At 41.5% G+C, this 17,745-nt stretch overlaps 1 protein-coding gene and 1 long non-coding RNA gene across 3 annotated transcripts in view; one reads left to right on the forward strand and one right to left on the reverse strand.

Moving 5' to 3' along the window:
• LOC120918607 (protein-glutamine gamma-glutamyltransferase E-like) overlaps positions 1 to 17,745 on the reverse strand; it is a 45,652-nt gene that overhangs the window by 16,807 nt on the left and 11,100 nt on the right. The window contains exon 1 of one of the 2 annotated variants that reach the window (XM_040330278.1): positions 11,113 to 11,275. The exons of the other annotated variant lie outside the window; for it this stretch is intronic. The gene's annotated coding sequence lies outside the window, so the exon portion shown is untranslated. Of the gene's footprint in view, positions 1 to 11,112; positions 11,276 to 17,745 lie in introns of those variants that run through there. 2 annotated transcript variants of the gene reach the window in all.
• LOC120918608 lies at positions 1,297 to 13,262 on the forward strand. Its single transcript, XR_005744426.1, has 3 exons — positions 1,297 to 1,372; positions 12,542 to 12,617; positions 12,736 to 13,262. It is a non-coding gene; the product is annotated as an uncharacterized LOC120918608 (long non-coding RNA).

Here is a 17,745-nt window from a genome sequence, read left to right on the forward strand (position 1 = left end):
TGGACGTTGGCAAGTGTATCTTTTTACGTCGTTTGCGTAAGTCGTACGTGAATGGGGCTGTGCGTAGGTTACGTTCACGTCACAGGCATTGGGCCTGGCGTATCTTAGGGCATAAATTCGACGTGATACTGAGCATGCGCCGTACGATCGGCATGTCATTTACATGGGGTCACGGCTCATTTTAATAAAACACGCCCACCTCTTCCACATTTGAATTACGCGGGCTTACGCCGGCCGATTTTCGCTACGCCACCGCAACTTACGGAGCAAGTGCTTTGTGAATACTGCACTCGCCTGTCTAAGTTGCGGCGGCGTAGCGTAGGATACGCTACGCCCAACTAAAGATATGCTCTCCTACGTGAATCTGGCCCCAGGTATTTTAATGATAGCCGCACATTAAAAATAAATAAATACATTTTAAATATATATATATATATATATATATATATATATATATATATATATATTTTTTTTTCCCCCCGATAATAGTGGAATTGGAGTTCATGATTGTTCAAGGATGTCTCACAAGGAGACTGCGAAAGTCGTATCTGTATTTTTATCCCAGACCACAAATTAAAGGTTTGAACACTAATGCCCTGTACACACGATAGGTTAGTCTGATGAAAACGGTCTGATGGATTTTTTCCATTAGTTATCTGATGAAGCTGACTGATGATCAGTCGCGCCTACACACCATCAGTTAAAAAAACGATCATGTCAGAACGCGGTGATGTAAAACACAACGACGTGCTGAAAAAACCGAAAATGTACACACTCAGCCCACCCACACACCTGTAGACACTTAACTCCCCCCTCACACCTGAGAAGCTACCGAGCCAACTCGCACAGCCACAGAGCAAACCCCTGCACCCGCCCTACCTTGTCCCAGTCCTGAATCCCCCCAATGTGTGGTACCCAGGGCGCACTGCCCCCCTATAGGTACGCCACTGCTGCTGTTTCTCTGCCTTTTTGCTGACACACACCTCTACCGTTCCACCTTCACCTCTCCAAATTTCTTATGTAGCTGAGAACAGATTATGTGATCACGTATGAAAAAATAAAAAAAAGTTATTTATATATATTTTTTTATCTATACAGAAATGTTTTACCTTTTTATTTCTAAGTTAAACTGAATGGGTTCTTTCACAAGGTAACGGTTCACATAAACTTTAAGATATACTATTATTCAACCATTTCCTGTCCATTGGATGCAGTGCTGGGACAAGGCCATCCAGAGCCCTTGGGGCCGGAACCCTAAGGTTCCTGCCCCAATCAGGGCCAGAACCTTAGGGTTCCGGCCCTGATTGGATGTACCAGTGAGTCCTTGGATGGGATGGGATATATCTTCGTCATCGCTGCAGCAACGATCGAGGTATAGTTTTTTTCTTCTCGGGGGGGGCAGCAATTCTGCACAAAGTAAAGGTAATCTAAGAGCCACTGGAACATATTTACAGGCTGCAAGTGCAAGCCAAAAGGGCTGAATGTTTGTTTTTGGATGCTGAATACCCCTGCGTGGGAAACTCCTGTTTTTTTTCTGAAACTTCTTTTACTAAAGTTGGGCAAGAAAAGCCATTAAAGCGGAGTTCCACCCAAAAGTGGAACTTCCACTTTAAGGCCTCCTCCACGGCTCGTGCTGGTGAAACTGAGCTTCCGGGGAGGAGGAGGGGAGCAGGTATCCGATTTTGACAGGTACCTGCTCCCATTTCCGTTCTGGTCGCCTTAGGCGATCAAAAACTGAAAGTCTTCTGGGACACATGACAGGTCCTAGAAGACTTCGGGGACAGTCACAGAGCACAGCACTGTTCGCGCATGCGCAGTGGGAACACGGCTCTAAAGCCGCAAGCTGCCCATAGTATACTGCTGGATCATGGAACAGCTGAGTGGCTGTTTATTTTTGTAGCTGTTGAGTTTTCATAAAAAGAAGACAGCGAGTCCTTTAAAGCTCTCCTGTTGATGCCAGCTCTCAATCAATCAATGTATATTGATTCATACATTCTCTAATAATTTGATAGTCATGTAAGTATGCAGGTTTGCAGATATTTATGCACCAATCAACTAAGACAGTGTTTAATGAATGCATGGAGGAATCTTATTTCAGCTGTATGATTGTATAATTGTGTGCAGCATGGCATCTACAGACCTTGTTGAGGTTTACAAGCTGCATTTTTTTATAATTGGCATAGCCTGTCATCTAATCCAGAAGGACATTAGTAATTATGATGATTACTATAACTGCCCAAATGAGAAGTACTTAATAATTAAATAAACTATCAAATATTTTCCCAGAGGCAAGTTCATGACAGGGGATTTGCCACACAGAATGAATATGTTGATAGACTGAATTATCTGTTCATCTTTTGGAAAGCTTTCCTGCCTCACCAACTTTTTAAGCAACTACTGCTAGCCTTCTCTATCTATACACCCCGGGAACGCGTGGGAACGGAGTTCCTGCACTTTTTTCACAGCAGGAACTCAGTTCCCTTTGCAGGACTAGAGCATCCGAGAGCAGCCGAGCTGCCCGAGCCAATCCTTTACTAAGCGGCGATGCCCAGCGCGAACCTTAGTTTATGTTACTGGCCGCTTCCTGTATATGGATTCATCGGGTAGTGTGCGGGTATTCCGTCACTTCCTCGATGCCGCAATGTCTCCTGGGAGCTTTTGTCATTGTTCCCAGGAGACACTGCGGAGGTCTGCCGCGAGTTATCGCAGGATTTAGAAAGAACTTGCTTATGAACTTGTTTATGAATCCATATACAGAAAGCGGCCAGTAACATAAAGGATTACTAAGGTACAGTGGATTGAAAAAAAAAAAAAACATGCGGTTTAGTAATAATGCATATGAGCGTATCAGTTTATTTTATTTTTTTGGGGGGGGGGGGGTGGATCTTGGGTGGGAGTTCCCACACTTTTTTCCCCAGGACTTGACCCCTGTATACACCCAATTGCAATCTGCCCTATATCTTCTTCAATAACATAAAACACTACGACGAGCCGAGAAAAATTAAGTTTAATGCTTCCGAGCATGCGTCGACTTAATTCTGAGCATGCATGGGTTTTTTCTCCGTCGGAGTTGCACACAGACGATAGGAATTTCCTATCAGGTTTTTTCTCCATCGGAAAAAAATAAAACATGTTCTATTTCTAAACACCGATGGAAAAAAGTCAGATGGCGCCCACACACGATCGAAATTTCCGATGAAAAAAGTCCATCAGACTTTTTTCATCGGAAAATCCGATCATTTGTACGCGGTATTAGAAGGCCGTTAGTTTAGAAGGAACCCAGTCTGGTCCCTGTACATTTTAAAGGCCTCAAGTGGACTTACAATTGAGCATCTGAACCGGAATGAGTTGTCAGAAGATCATCCTTGAATCCTGCTGAAGGCACACATGTAGCGGTGCTTTACCATAAATCCATCAAGCTTGGTCATGTGATATGAAATGTCACATGACCAAGTGCAAGAAATGAATGGGTAGGCATTACTGCTTGTGCTCAGCAGCTTCTAATTTCAGCTTTACTATGGAGGATCTTTGAAGGAGGATGAAGATGAGGTGCTGGATATGGATCCCTAATATATAATAAAAAGAGTAGTTCTAAAGCTAAATAGTTTGTGTTAATCAGTTCTCCACAAAACAGGGACCCCTGTCAAGAGACAGATCACCCGATTTGAGAAGTTCATATGAATTTCATTAAAAAAGGGTGCCAAACATAAATTCCCAAGAGTCACAAGTGATAATTTTGTGATTTTGCAAATGACAACAGTAACCCGTTTTGGGGACTCAACACTCCCTTCACCAGGGCTCTAAAATAAACTGGATATCAGTTGGACCCAGAGCTAAGCTCCTGGAAAAATCTAATCTGGACTAGACATGTGCACAACAAAAATGAATTTTTTTTTTTCGTTTCGTCTCGTTCCGTAGATTTCGTAAGACGTAAGTTTTCCTATTCGGACCCATTCGTATTTCGTAAGACGCAAGTTTTCCTATTCGGACCCGTTCGTATTTTCGTAACAGTTTTATTTTAGTTTATACTGAATGATTCGTAATTCTGTCTAATTTATTTTTGTTGATTCGAAATTCGTAATTTTGTTAGATAATAATTTTTGTTTAATGGATTCGTAATTTTGTACTTTCGTAAATACATTCGCAATCTCGTATTTTAGTTTCATTTTCAACACGCGGCTAATCCATATTAAGATAGACTTTCTCTTAAGCCCCAACAAACTTCAAAATGAGCGTTTTCCAAAAATCCGACCGTGTGTACGGTCTATCGGACAAACTTTTTTGGTTTCAAAAGTCCGGCCAAAAATCCACAGAAAAGTTTGTTTGAAGTCCGATCGTGTGTGCGAGGCTTTACACTGTCCAATGTGACTCAGCACAAAAAAGATAAGCACATCGGCTAAGATATTAAGTAAGATACATCACTCACTAACTACACTGCTCAGTGCTAATTCGAAAGAACGATACGAGTACACAAATGTACAAACAGACAAAGAAACAGATTTACAAAACACACAAATGAACATACAAATGAAAATACAAACAGACAAAGGATTTTAAATGCGGAATGAAAATCGTTCTTTATAGATGTCATTTTTGGAAGGAGTCTGCTTGCTCAGCTGGGGATCTGTCTGCTGATCCCTGCTGAGCAGGCAGATGGCTGGTCCGTGTCTGCTTTGCATAAGCGGAGCAGACACAGACACAGCCCGCTCTCCTCTATGGGCGGTCAGATGTAAACAGACCACCTGACTGCCATCCGATCCAATCCACTAGATGGAAGACAAACAAATCCCCACCCCACATGTTTGTTTACACAACGGTACGCTTGTGTGAAAGGGACCTAAATCTGAATGTGGGTGATGCGCTCCACACCAGGGAGAAAGCCTTGCATTACTGTGTGGAGTTACAGACATAAGAACAGGAAGTAAGGATTTCTCAGAAGAAATAAGGACATTTAAAAGCAAAATGGAAGGATGAGGTAAGTGAAGGAGGATTGCACTAAGGTAAAGGAAGCTATTTAGGGAAAAAAAATGTTACCTTTACAACCTCAAGTAAAGTATTTTATCCTTATTGCTCCCCTCAATCTAATAGTACCAACCCCCCCCCCAAAAAAAACCACACAAAAAAAGGTCCTCAGTATAATCCCCCCAAATAACCCAAAACCCAACATGTTTCGCCTTAAATCAAGGCATTTTTAGGGGTGAGTATGTGACTTAACAACAAATGTGAAGGTCAAAAAGCCACATAGCTAATGCCAGCTTTAATCAGTCACTGCAAGTTTTTTTTGCCTTTTGGGACCAAGTATTTTTTTTTTGGATTAATTAATAAAAGTTTTAAAACAAATAAAATATATAAAACCCTATCCAGCACATCATTAGAGATCCCCCCCCCCACTTTTTTGTCCTGGTGTCTCTTGATTTACCAGGCAGGATGTAAGGGAATAACTGCAATAAGGCCACAGACATCAATGCATATCTAGTCTGCCTCTACCACTTCTATAAAATACGATAAATCAAATCCTTTTCATATATGTTGCTGTAGTAAAGTGCTCCTCACTTCTTGTCTGGTAAAATACTGTTAGCTAAACAGTAAATGAGGGAAAATCTTTGTAACAGAGCCCAAGTAACCCAAAAAGGGTTCTAATCTTTCCCAACTCTATCCAAAATCAAAAAACAAGATTTTTGCCACACTTAAAAAAAGAATTCACATATTTAGTAGGCCTTTTCCAAAAAATAATCACTTAATGAACGGTAAATTGGCCATTGAAATAGAGTGATTTATGTACAGAACCATTTTATTATTCTATTAGTTCTCGGTTCCAAATTGTACCAGTAGAAGGTATGATCTTTAGAGCCCTTTCACACTGGAAACGCCTATAGCGGAGCGTTAAAATAGCGGTAAAACACCGCGATTTTTGCACATTTTACCGCAATTTTTACCGCGTTTTTACAGCGTTTTCAATGGAGAGGGGCGTTTTTGGAGCGTTTTTTTTCAGCGCTCAAAAGCTGCTCCAAAGATGCTGCTTGCAGGACTTTTCTCAACGCTCCTCTAGCGCAACGCCTCAGTGTGAAAGGGTCCATTGAGATGCATGGGGAGCGTTTTATGAGTGTTTTAATAGCTCTATTTTTACCGTGAAAACGCTGCAAAAACGCACCAGTGTGAAAGGGCTCTTAATTGTAAATCTATGTTCCAAGAATGCCCAGCAGTTGCAGGTTGGAGTCCATATTAGTACATAATTAGGGATATTTTAAGGATAGGTCCTCTTTAAATGACTTTTCCCAAAAATTCAAAAAGAAAAAAAAAATCATTGCAATGGACCTCTCACCTGTGGAGGAACATTGACTAAACCCCCAGTTCCCCCTATGTCACTCAGGGGCCCATAAAGAGTTTTAATTTGAGAGAGTTATGTCGCGTACACACGATCGGTTAAACCGATGGGAATGGTCTGATGGGCCGTTTTCATCGGTCAAACCCGATCGTGTGTGGGCGCCATCGGTTATTTAACCATCAGTAAAAAAAAAGGCAACTTGTTTTAAATTTAACCGATGGATTTCTAACCGATAGAAAAAAACCTGATCGTTAGTAGGCACGACCATTGGTTAAAAATCCATGCATGTTTAGAATCAAGTCGACGCATGCTTGGAAGCATTGAACTTCGTTTTTTTTCAGCACGTTGTTGTGTTTTACGTCACCGCGTTCTGACACAATCGTTTTTTTGACCAGGCGCGATGGACTATCAGTCAGCTTCATCGGTTAACCAATGAAAACGGTCCATCGGTCCGTTCTTATCAGATGGACTGATTGTGTGTACGCGGTATAAGAGGCTAAAAGCAAACCGCTTTTGCTGTTGATAACGCCTCATGCTCTGTAAAAAGCAGATGTGTCAGACTTCTTATATTGGTCCTCATACAAGCCGCTTCCCTTCTATTTTTGTCCTTTGGCCAGTTTTGAGACCTTTGAAATGTAATGAGGCCCTAGCTTGTTCTGTAGTTCACAAGCACTACACTTCCTTACATAATTTTTCATGTTACGCGCTTGATAAAAGCTTTTTTTCTTGGCTCCTTTCACAGTAATAAAATGTTGAACGTGGTAGTTATGATTATTATATTCACTGAAGTGCTGTAATACTTTTTTTTTAAAATGAAGTAGGTGTGACCCTCTGTAGACCTAGTGTGACTTATACTTAGTTCGACCTACTGTTTTAATTTTTTAATTTGTCTTTAGAGAATATCTGTAGGCACGAAATAGCAAAAAGGCACTTCTATAGTAGGTACTGATGTAATGTTGTTTATGCATCAATGTTTTGTTTGTTGCTTATAGGTACCTTCAAGGGCATTCACATCTCCCCTGCTTTCTTCTATAATGCCCTGAACTTCAGTATACATTGTGATGTAAATAGTGACAAATATGGTTGTAAGCTCCTTCACACCTTTTTTGCATCCCACTAGTAGTCAATGAGGCCTCTCCTAACAGTCATTGGCCAGTAGTGAGGGATTTGAACTTGGAGGTGATTGGCCATAGGCCATGACCTTTTGTTGCTATTTGCATACCAGAGTGGCCAAGGTTTCGTAGCTCCTGGTGCGCTCTAAAATAGTGGGTTGGTCCATGTACAGACACCTGTTATGCAACGTTGGAGCTACTTTATTATTTCATGCCCACAGGTTTAACTTAAAGTGCATCTCTATTTGTGATTTAAAAAAGTTTATCTCTGTATTTTTTTTTTATGTTTTTGATAGAGTGCAGAAGAGTTAGGCTCTCTGTCAGTTTTTTATGCTGTCTGTGTCCCCATTGGTAAGATTGGCCCCTCTGTTTGTACTGGTAGCCATTGTCGCTGAGAATAAAGAGTAGAGTACAGTTGGCACCAGAACAAAAGATAAAGGAAAATATTCCAACAAGGAAATCCATTCTGGTGATAGCTCTCTAAAGCAGCCCATAGATTATGCATGATTATGAAAATTGCTTGATTCCCCCATCTACACAGTCAGTGTTCATGGGTAAATACTTCCCACAGCACTATTACCTGTGGGGAGCCTTCCCTGCTGAGAGAAAAAAATGGTCACTTACTGGCAGCTATAGCTGCCAGCAATGATTGCATGAAAGAAAATCTAACAGGCTGGTTGTACTGAAGTTGATCGATTGGATCAACTTCAGCACAACCAGCTTGCCCATAGATCGATCGAGTCTCGAAAGTCCCTTCCAAACTGGCTGACATTCAATGGATTTATGGCTGGCTTAAAAAAGATTTGCACTCACTTGGGGCAGGAGGTAAAGGAAATTTGCTCAATGGTATATAGAAAGCATCAATTACCTGGCAGGGGTTTTAATCCTTTCTACTGTATCCAAAGCTAAAAAAAAGGTCTTGGCTAGAAGTTCACTATAGGCCTATAGGCAATCTTTTTTGTATGTATAGGGTTGATTACTGCAGACCTGTACCATGTTATCACTATAATTGGTCGCAGCTATCACATGGTACAGGGCTGCAGTGATCAACCCTATACATACTGTTATACTGCATGAGTAAGTGTCTGTTCAAGACAAAAAAAATGTTCAAGAGCTCACCACTTCACGATCGCCCACAGTACATTTACGTCATTACTTTGACAATAAATACCATTGTTATGGCAGCATTTAGCTGCCATATCCCTGGTATTTTTTTGTACTACATCTAATAAAAGTTGTTCCGACGGCAGATTCACCATGGGATCACTTTTATAGGCGGTGGGAGAGGTGCCCTCCTCCCGCTGCTTTCCGGTCGTCTCTGGGCTTACCGGACCAGTCGGTTAGGCTGGAGCCGATCCGATGCATCGGATGTCTGGGCAGGAAACCCAGTGAGGGCAAGATAGCCCCCACTCAGCTCTATGCCCTTGAAGGATCAGAGCAGTGTCCAACGTCACTTCCGCCTTCCAGTCTTAAATAGATGATTTTTTTTCATCTCTTAAAGGCAAAATTACTTTTTTTTATTCTTGCTTTTAAATGTAAATGTGAGATCTGAGGTCTTTTTAACCCCAGATATCTCAATAAAGAGGCCCTGTCATGCTTATTTATATTACAAGGGATATTTACATTCCTTGTAATAGGAATACAAGTGATATGATAACAAATTAATGTAAAGAGACAGTGTAAAAATAAAAAGTAAAATAAATAATAAAAAAAATCATTTAAAGGGTATTTAGAAAACAATTGTTTTCTATGTGCCCTGTTCAACCCAAAATTCAGTCATGATGGGGAGTGTAGAAGAATGCAGCATGTTGCTTTGGCTCATTTATTTGTATATCCATGGTGATTCATTCATGTAGACCTTTGATGGTGGTTCATTATAATGCAAATTCTGTGGCAAATTGCATATGAGTACACCCATACTCTACACATGAAAAAAACTGTGCTAGCTGCCCCTTCTTCCCCCCCTTGTCCCAACCCTGGTGGACAGCACGTTACTAGAGATGCATCAACCATTTCTATCAAGCCCATAACCTTGAGTAGTCCCAGCTGGTTTAGTTTAAGAATTGAAGCATTACCTGCATAATAAAACCTAATCTGGAGAAAGCCATATGGTCCCCTAGTACTTTGCTCTGTTGTAATCCCAGGCTGAGGGAATTTTACTCTCTATAAGACCTCAGACTCTGGGCCGGCAGGGGCATTAAATACTTGAAGGATATTTGAGATGGTTCTGGGTTGTTCACGTTCGACAGATTGAAAAACAAATTCCAACTTCCCTACTCTTTCTTCTTCGGGTTCCTGCAGCTCCGTCACACCTTTGACTCAGTTTAAATCGGTCCAGCTCCAGATGGAGCATGACAATCTCGAAAGTCTGCTAAACGATGCTGAACTCTCAAAGCCATTATCTTAAATATACCGAGAACTGTTGGATTGGATGGGTTGCGTGGTCTGTGGCGGACGGAGGTGCAGGAGCTGGACCGTGAAGACTGGGAAGATATGTGGGATTACCCGCTTCAACCACTTGTTGCAACTACTGTAGGTACAAGTTAATCCAATTCAAAATCCTGCACAAAATATATAATACGCCCCAACGCCTTCACCGCATATACCCAACCTCATCAGCTGCTTGCTGGAGATGCTCTGGTACCCCTGCAGGCTTTCTACATATATTCTGGGATTGCCCACAGATCCAAGATTATTGGAGGGAGGTAACTCAGTTCATCCATGGGTTAACTACCATACCTATTCTTCCTACAATCAGTGTCTTCTCGGCCTTGTGGAACAATTGGCATTTGCTAAAGCAACCCACACTCTAATAAGTATCCTATTTTACGCAAGGAAAGCCATAGTACTAAAATGGAAGTCAGCCAATCCCCCTACCCTGTCATCATGGAAAAAATGTACTAATACAGTGATACCACTCTTCAAAGCAACATATTTGTCCCGATCAGCCCATGGGAGATTGCCCTGGTTAGATACCCTCAGTAATTACCGGTGAGTGCTGAGGTCCTTCCCCCAGACAAGTAAGTGGTGGTATTAGCCCAGAAGTCAAGTGATCACCCTTAATCCTAATTGTTTTTGTAACATATGGCTCAGACAGTTAAGAGGGACAAGAAGTCCTACAGGAAAAGATATCTCTTATTATCATCCTAACATGTGAAACCTGGGTACCGAATATGTAGTTATTTTGGTTCTTTAGATATAGTTAGTGATGTTTAGTTTTAGATACACAGTGAGTTTTACGCTGTTATGCGCACCATGTGCACCAATTGGCCGGGGTATGCCCCAATGGCCTTGTTTTGTACCTTCACAGTGAAAATGTCTAATAAAAAAAAAATATATCAAAAAAATAATTGAAGCATTACCTGGAGGCATTTAGTAGCTAAAATAAGCTTTTTTACTCTACAATTAATTATATTGTATGAAGTATGCATTTGTTTGGTACACATTGTACATATAAAATGTTGAGCTCTGGTTCACATTCTACATTGGAATGCCCCTAATAAAATATTGAGATTTATAAATGTATTATATAACACAACTGCACACTTAACTTACTACCTGTCTTATATAGTTAATCCTAATAATCCCCAAATTAAAATAATATACAGTAATAAAAATAAGTTAATGGATATGTCAAATAGTCAAACTACAAAGCAAATACATATTTGTTCTTACCTTATAGTTCTGCTTCAAGGTGTAAACTCTTATTTATCCAGCATAACCCTGTAGACGTGTTTTGGAAACTGGTGACAGATCCAAGTGTGAAGCACTAGCTGACTCAAACCTTTGTCTTCATAGGTGTCCTCATCTCAATCAGTAACAAATTTATAATAACGTTAGTCAGAGATGAACCTCTTTTAGTGAGCCAAAACACGCCCTGTTAAACCAGAAACTCTAGTATGTGATGGGATCTAGAATATCTTGATTACGTTCAGAGTTCATTTCCCTCCCTACGTGGTTTTTGGAATGTATCATGTGGCTTTTGTAAGATCTGCTTTGTAAACCTAAGATTTAATTCAGTAATAATGACATTATGGAGAAAAACAGCATACCTATTATGTACATAAGCAAAGATTTAATAATAATAATAATAAAAAATATATATATAAAAAAAAAATAATAATAAAAAATATATATTTTGATTGTAAATTGTAGAAAGTTAATCCAAAGGGTAATTTGGAGTAATTTACACACTCCACCTGCCTCCACTCCTTTACAGTGAAAATATTGGTAAAATGTAAATATACATATTTGATGCAGTTTGGGGACAAATATACTGTATATCTACACAAAAAAAGTTAAAATTGCAAAAAAAACTATAAAGAAAAATCAAAAGAGGGCTAGACACAATGGACCACTTGGTCTTTTTTTCCCATAACTGTTTTCATCATTCTTATTTTTATTTTTTTCTGAATATAGAAAAAGTGTGTATTATAACCAATTTCTTTTTCATTTTTGATAGACTAGAGAAGGGTTAATACTGCCACATTATTTTTTATGTCAATGTACCATTGGGGAAATTGCCCTTCACTGTCTGTACCAATAGACCTAAAAGGAAGGTATAGAACATTTCCTAAACTCCCCTTTTTATGCCTTGTACACACGGTTAGACATTTTACCGTGCAAAAGTCCGTTATGAGTCGGACGGAAGTCCGTCGGAAGTCTGACAAGAAAGATAACGTTCTCCATCTAAGGTCTGTCGGACTTCCGACAAAAAAAGTCAGATGGAGACTACAAACGGCCGGACTTTCCGAGGAAAAAAAGCCTGTCTGACTTTTTTTCTCTAAAAGTCCGGCCGTGTGTACGAGGCATTAGAAAGACAAAACAGGAGTCCCCATTGTAAGATTCTCCTGTTCTAGGGACAACTCTAAAATTTAGAATTTCCCCCTCACTTTCTTTCTCAGTGACAGTGATACTGTACATCAACTGTACAAAAAGGGAATCACACACAGCAATATCAATTTTACAGAGGGTCTAATCCTTCCCCATTCTATCCAAAGCTCTGCATTTTTGTTTTTTTATGAGTCCCCCCCTTCAAAAAAACTAGCTTTATAACCTGTTGATTCTGACAGTAGATCCCTCCGTTTTTGTCTTTCTATTCCAGGCCAGGCTGTCCAGTAAAAATGGCAAGTGGAAAGGTTGGGATAACACACATTACATTTCCAGAGGTGCTTATTATGGTAAGCTTTTATTACCTTGTCTTAAACCTTTTCTCAAAAACTAAAAAATATTGCTCTAACTACATTAAAAAAGTGTTGGCTGCAGTTGGGCTTTAATTTGTTTGTCTATTATTTAAAGTGCACCTAAGACTGGGCGACCACCAGAGTTGTTAACCTATTGCAAGAAAGGGAAAAATAAAGGGACTCAGAAAAACCAAACCTGCTGTGTTACAATTTGTGACAGACTGCATCATGTATGTTATTTTTCTTTTGCTTATAGTTGTTATATCAAGTTGCTTTCACCACAGTGAACTTTTGTAGAGTTGTAGGGTTTCTTATATATTAAAATGATTATTTTATGTATTTACTTATTTATTTTTACAGAGAATAACAGATAGTATAGTAGTATGTTTAAAATGCATATGCCATCAGCTTGGTTACTGCTAAACTGTTTGCTTTTTTAAAGGAATTAGGAGATTTGAAATTGGAAAAATAAATGTTGCCATGAATTGACTAATTTTGCTGTTGGCAAACTTTTCCTAAGTGGAGACTCTCAATTTTGCATTAAGCTGCAGGGTGAAGTAAACAAAAATAAAATATTGAGGCAGATTAGGTCAGGGATGTTTGTATCTTTTGTATCCTTCATGAGCCATTTAACCACTTGCTTACTGGGCACATATACCCCCCTCCTGCCCAGGTGAAATTTCAGCTTCCGGCACTGCGTCGATTTAACTGACAAAGTCGTGCGACGTGGCTCCCAAACAAAATTGACGTATTTTTTCCCCACAAGTAGAGCTTTCTTTTGGTGGTATTTGACCCCTCTGCGGTTTTTATTTTTTGCGCTATAAACAAAAAAGAACGACAATTTTGAAAAAAAATACAATATATAATAGCGCCTACAAAATAGGGGACAGAATTATTATTATTTTATTTTATTTTTTTACTAGTAATCGTGGCGATCTGCGATTTTTTATTGGGACTGCGACATTATGGCGGACACATCGGACACTTTTGACACATTTTTGGCACCATTCACATTTATACTGCAATCAGTGCTATAAATATGCACTAATTATTGTATAAATGTGACTGGCATTGAAGGGGTTAACACTAGGGGGTGAGGAAGGGGTTAAATGTGTACCCTATATAGTGTTCTAACTGTGGGGGAAGGGGGGTGACTGGGGGAGGTGATCGATCTGTGTCCCTATGTACAAGAGACACAGATCAGTCTCCTCTCTCCCTGACAGCACCGCTGTCTGCGAGAGCCGGCAATGAGAAATGATCTCATATGTTTACATATGAGAACTTCTATTATTGGCCGCACAGATCGCCTACCAAACTGCCACTCCGATTGGCCGTTCACGGCGATCTGTGATTGGCTGTGTCCAAGGGACACGGCCAGCACAGAAGTTCCCCGATGCGCACTCACAGCTATCTGGGGCTCATAGTTAGTAATTTATAGATTTTCCTAACTTCGTATCCTGCTGACATTCTTTTTGGTATTTTTGACTGTGCCCCCTTCCATCCTCTGTTTTTGCTACCAGGAGTACAGTCCCTCAAATAGATGCTCCCAACTTTTCTGTGTTATGTGCTAGTTTTGGTTTGACCCTCGCTTTGTAAGGGAGGCTTTTAGTGGTGAAGAGGGCTTTGTGAAAGAAAAGTCTTTTCACCTGCAAGAAATACTGGTACATAGAAAATACATTTGTTGTAACACCATTCTAAAATATAATACATTGGATTTCTCTTCTGAGTTTTGACACTACCTGTAAATCTTGTTGAGTCAGCAAGTTACCATTCTGTCTCAGTAGCTACTTATACAAAAAAATAAGTAAAATAGTCTCTCTAATGTAATCTTGGAGTAGCAATAAAAACCTGCTGTTCCAAAACTAAGAATAAAAGTTTATTTCCAGGAAAAAAATAACATTACTTTGTTTGTTACATTATAGCAATACATTTAATTTACAATATTTATTCCCTGAGACATATGAAACAACTTATAAAGAAATTAATTGAAAAATTATATAAAGAAGTGTAGCCTTTATAAGTCGGAACCACATTGATTTTAAAATGATGCTTAACTTTGGTTTAAAAAAATATACTGTTATTCTATTCAATAATGTACTCTTAAAGCGGAGTTCCACCCGAAAGTGGAACTTTCGCTCATTTGTCTTGGGGGGGGGGGGGGGGGGATACCTGTCTTTAACAGGTATCCTTTTCCCACTTTTGGGAGCCACGGCCACAGCTATTGACATCACCGCCTGGCTTCCACCCCCTGTCACGTGGCCAGTAGAAAAGGATCGGAGCCTCGCTAATGAGCAGTAGGGTTCCTAGCATGAAGCCGTAAGGCTGATTGACTTGTGTGCGCCACGCTCACTGGTCCCCGCTGTGTTCTGGGAGCCGTGTGTTTCCCAGAACACAACGGAGGGGATGGGATCTAACGTCCTGACCACAGTCTACCCGCAGACTGTGTGGCCGAAAGTGGGTGCAAATACCTGTCTTTAGACAGGTATCTGCACCCCCCTCCCCCTGAAAGGTGTCAAATGTGACACCGGAGTGGGGGAGGGTTCCGATGAGCTCCAAATTTCCAGATTCCTTTTTTTGATGCTATGATTTGAACTCCTGTTAGAAGGTTGCTATGTTAGTTCTCTATGGTCCCAATGTATGTAGCAGTGTACCCACCCTCTCTTGCTCCTGAGACTGGCTAAGGACTATGGACTGTGGGATTTGTAGTGTGCGTAGAGTAGTGCACATGACCAAATTTAACGAGTGTTGGCAGGTGTTAGTGCGCATTTAGGATTTACCCCCTCTATTAATGTAGTGGGTGGAGATGATGCCCCCTATAAATGCCAGCTGTGGGTGGGGCCCAAGTGGAGTGGGGTATGGGAACAGGTTGCCCCTGTACAACATTATGTAGAGCAGTATCTTGAATATGAGTGTGCCCAGCTAGGAAGGACTACTAAAAATGGGACAATTTGGCACAATGCAGGGTGCAGATAGAGAGTCCATGCCACCCCTGACCCTCAACTGCAGGTCTGTGACTTAAAGTGGTTGTAAAGGCTGAAGGTTTTTATCTTCATGCATTCTATGGATTAAGGTAAAAAACCTTCTGTGTGCTGCTTCCCCCACAGCCCCCTCTAATACTCCCCATCTTGATACAGCAGTGTGCATGGGAGCCTTGGCTGTTCTGGGCCTCTCTCTCCTCATTGGCTGAGACAGCTATTGGCTCCCACTGCTGTCAATCACAGCCAGTGAGCCAATTAGGTGAGAGCAGGGCCGAGCCACAATGCTATGTTTTCTTATGGATGCATAGAGTGGGGCTCGTAACAAGCACACACTAGTACCCCTATAGCAAGCAGCTTGCTATTGGGGGCACTGGTAAAGGGGGAGGAGCCAGGAGTGCTGTCGGTGGGGGACCCACAAAGAGGAGAATCAGGGCTGCTCTGTCAAAACCATTGTACAGAGCAGGTAAATGCCCGGGGCATTGTGAGTTGCCCTGAGGGAGGCAGTGGCAGTAGGGGTGGCTGCAAAAGATGCAATGTGTATTGGTGGGTTCCCCGGGACTGCAAGGGTTGATACCGAAAGGTTCCCAATCCCTGGGAAGAATGGTGTCCCAGTGAGGATGATGAAGAAAAAGGAGCATCTGCTGGTGTGCAGGAAGCTGCTTAATGGCCTGTCCCATATTTACCTTCAGGTCAGGGACAAGGGAAATGATTACTAAAACATGTTTGGGAATTGTACAAACTGGACTTTCCGTAGAGCCCTGAGACCTTGTTCAGGGTGATTAAAGCAGAGCAGCAACATGCAATACATAATACAAGATTGTGGTCTGGAAGCATCTTAAAGATGCACAAGCGGCTTCGGGCATTGGAGGGCTGCTCTTTCATTATGAGTTTTATCGTGTGTATCTTGAATGGAACTATGAGTGCCACATACACACTTACACCACATACACACATAGACAAAGTGGTGGTGTTCAGGCCCAATAGCATGCACTACTACTACTATCCCACTACTTCTGGGAATGGGAGAGTGGTGAGAGTTTCTGGACCTTAACCACTTCCCGCCTGGTCAATAGACAATTGACGTCCGGGAAGTGGTGGGGGCGCACAGCGCGGCGATCGTTGATGCGGGGTGTCAGTCTGACATCCTGCATCTCCGTTCTCGGTAAAGAGCCTCTGGCGGCTGCTCTTTACCACGTGATCAGCCGCGTCCAATTACGGCTGATCACGATGTGAACAGGAAGAACCGTTGATGGCTCTTCCTCACTCGCATCTGACAGACGCGAGTAGAGGAGAACCGATCGGTGGCTCTCCTGACAGGGGGGTTCGCGCTGATTGTTTATCAGCGCAGCCCCACCTTGAATGCCCACACTGGACCACCAGGGAAGCCCACACTGGACCACCAGGGAAGGGGGCAGTAGAAAAAAAATTAGAAAGATGCTAATCAGTGCCCACAAATGGGCACTGACTGACAACATGGGCACTGGGATAAACAAGTGATGCCCAGCAATGTCCTCAGTGCCACCCCTCAGTGTTCATCAGTGCCACCCCTCAGTGTTCATCAGTGCCACCCCTCAGTGTCCATCAGTGCCACCTCTCAGTGCCCACCCATGCCCAGTGCCCACCCATCAGTGCCCACCAGTCCTGCCTATGAGTGCCCATCAGTGCCGCCTATGAGTGCCCATCAGTGCCGCCTATGAGTGCCCATCAGTGCCGCCTATGAGTGCCCAACAGTGCCGCCTATGAGTGCCTCCTATCAGTGCCCATCAATGCCGCCTATCAGTGCCCATCAGTGCTGCCTCAACAGTACCCATCAGTGCTGCCATATCAGTGCCTGTAATCAAAGAAGAAAACATACTTATTCACAAAAAAATAACAGAAAAAAATAAAAACTTTATTTTTTTCAAAAATTTCTTTTTTTTTTAGTTGTTGCGCAAAAAATAAAAATCGCAGAGGTGATCAAATACCACCAAAAGAAATCTCTATTTGTGGGAACAAAATGATAAAAAAATAGTTTGGGTACAGTGTAGCATGACCGCGCAATTGTCATTCAAAGTGCGACAGCGCTGAAAGCTGAAAATTGGCTTGGGCAGATAGGTGCCTAAGTGCCTGGTATGGAAGTGGTTAACTACTCTATGTAGTTTTGACCT

Source organism: Rana temporaria, chromosome 12 (assembly GCF_905171775.1).
Source record: "Rana temporaria chromosome 12, aRanTem1.1, whole genome shotgun sequence".
NCBI classification, from domain to species: domain Eukaryota; kingdom Metazoa; phylum Chordata; class Amphibia; order Anura; family Ranidae; genus Rana; species Rana temporaria.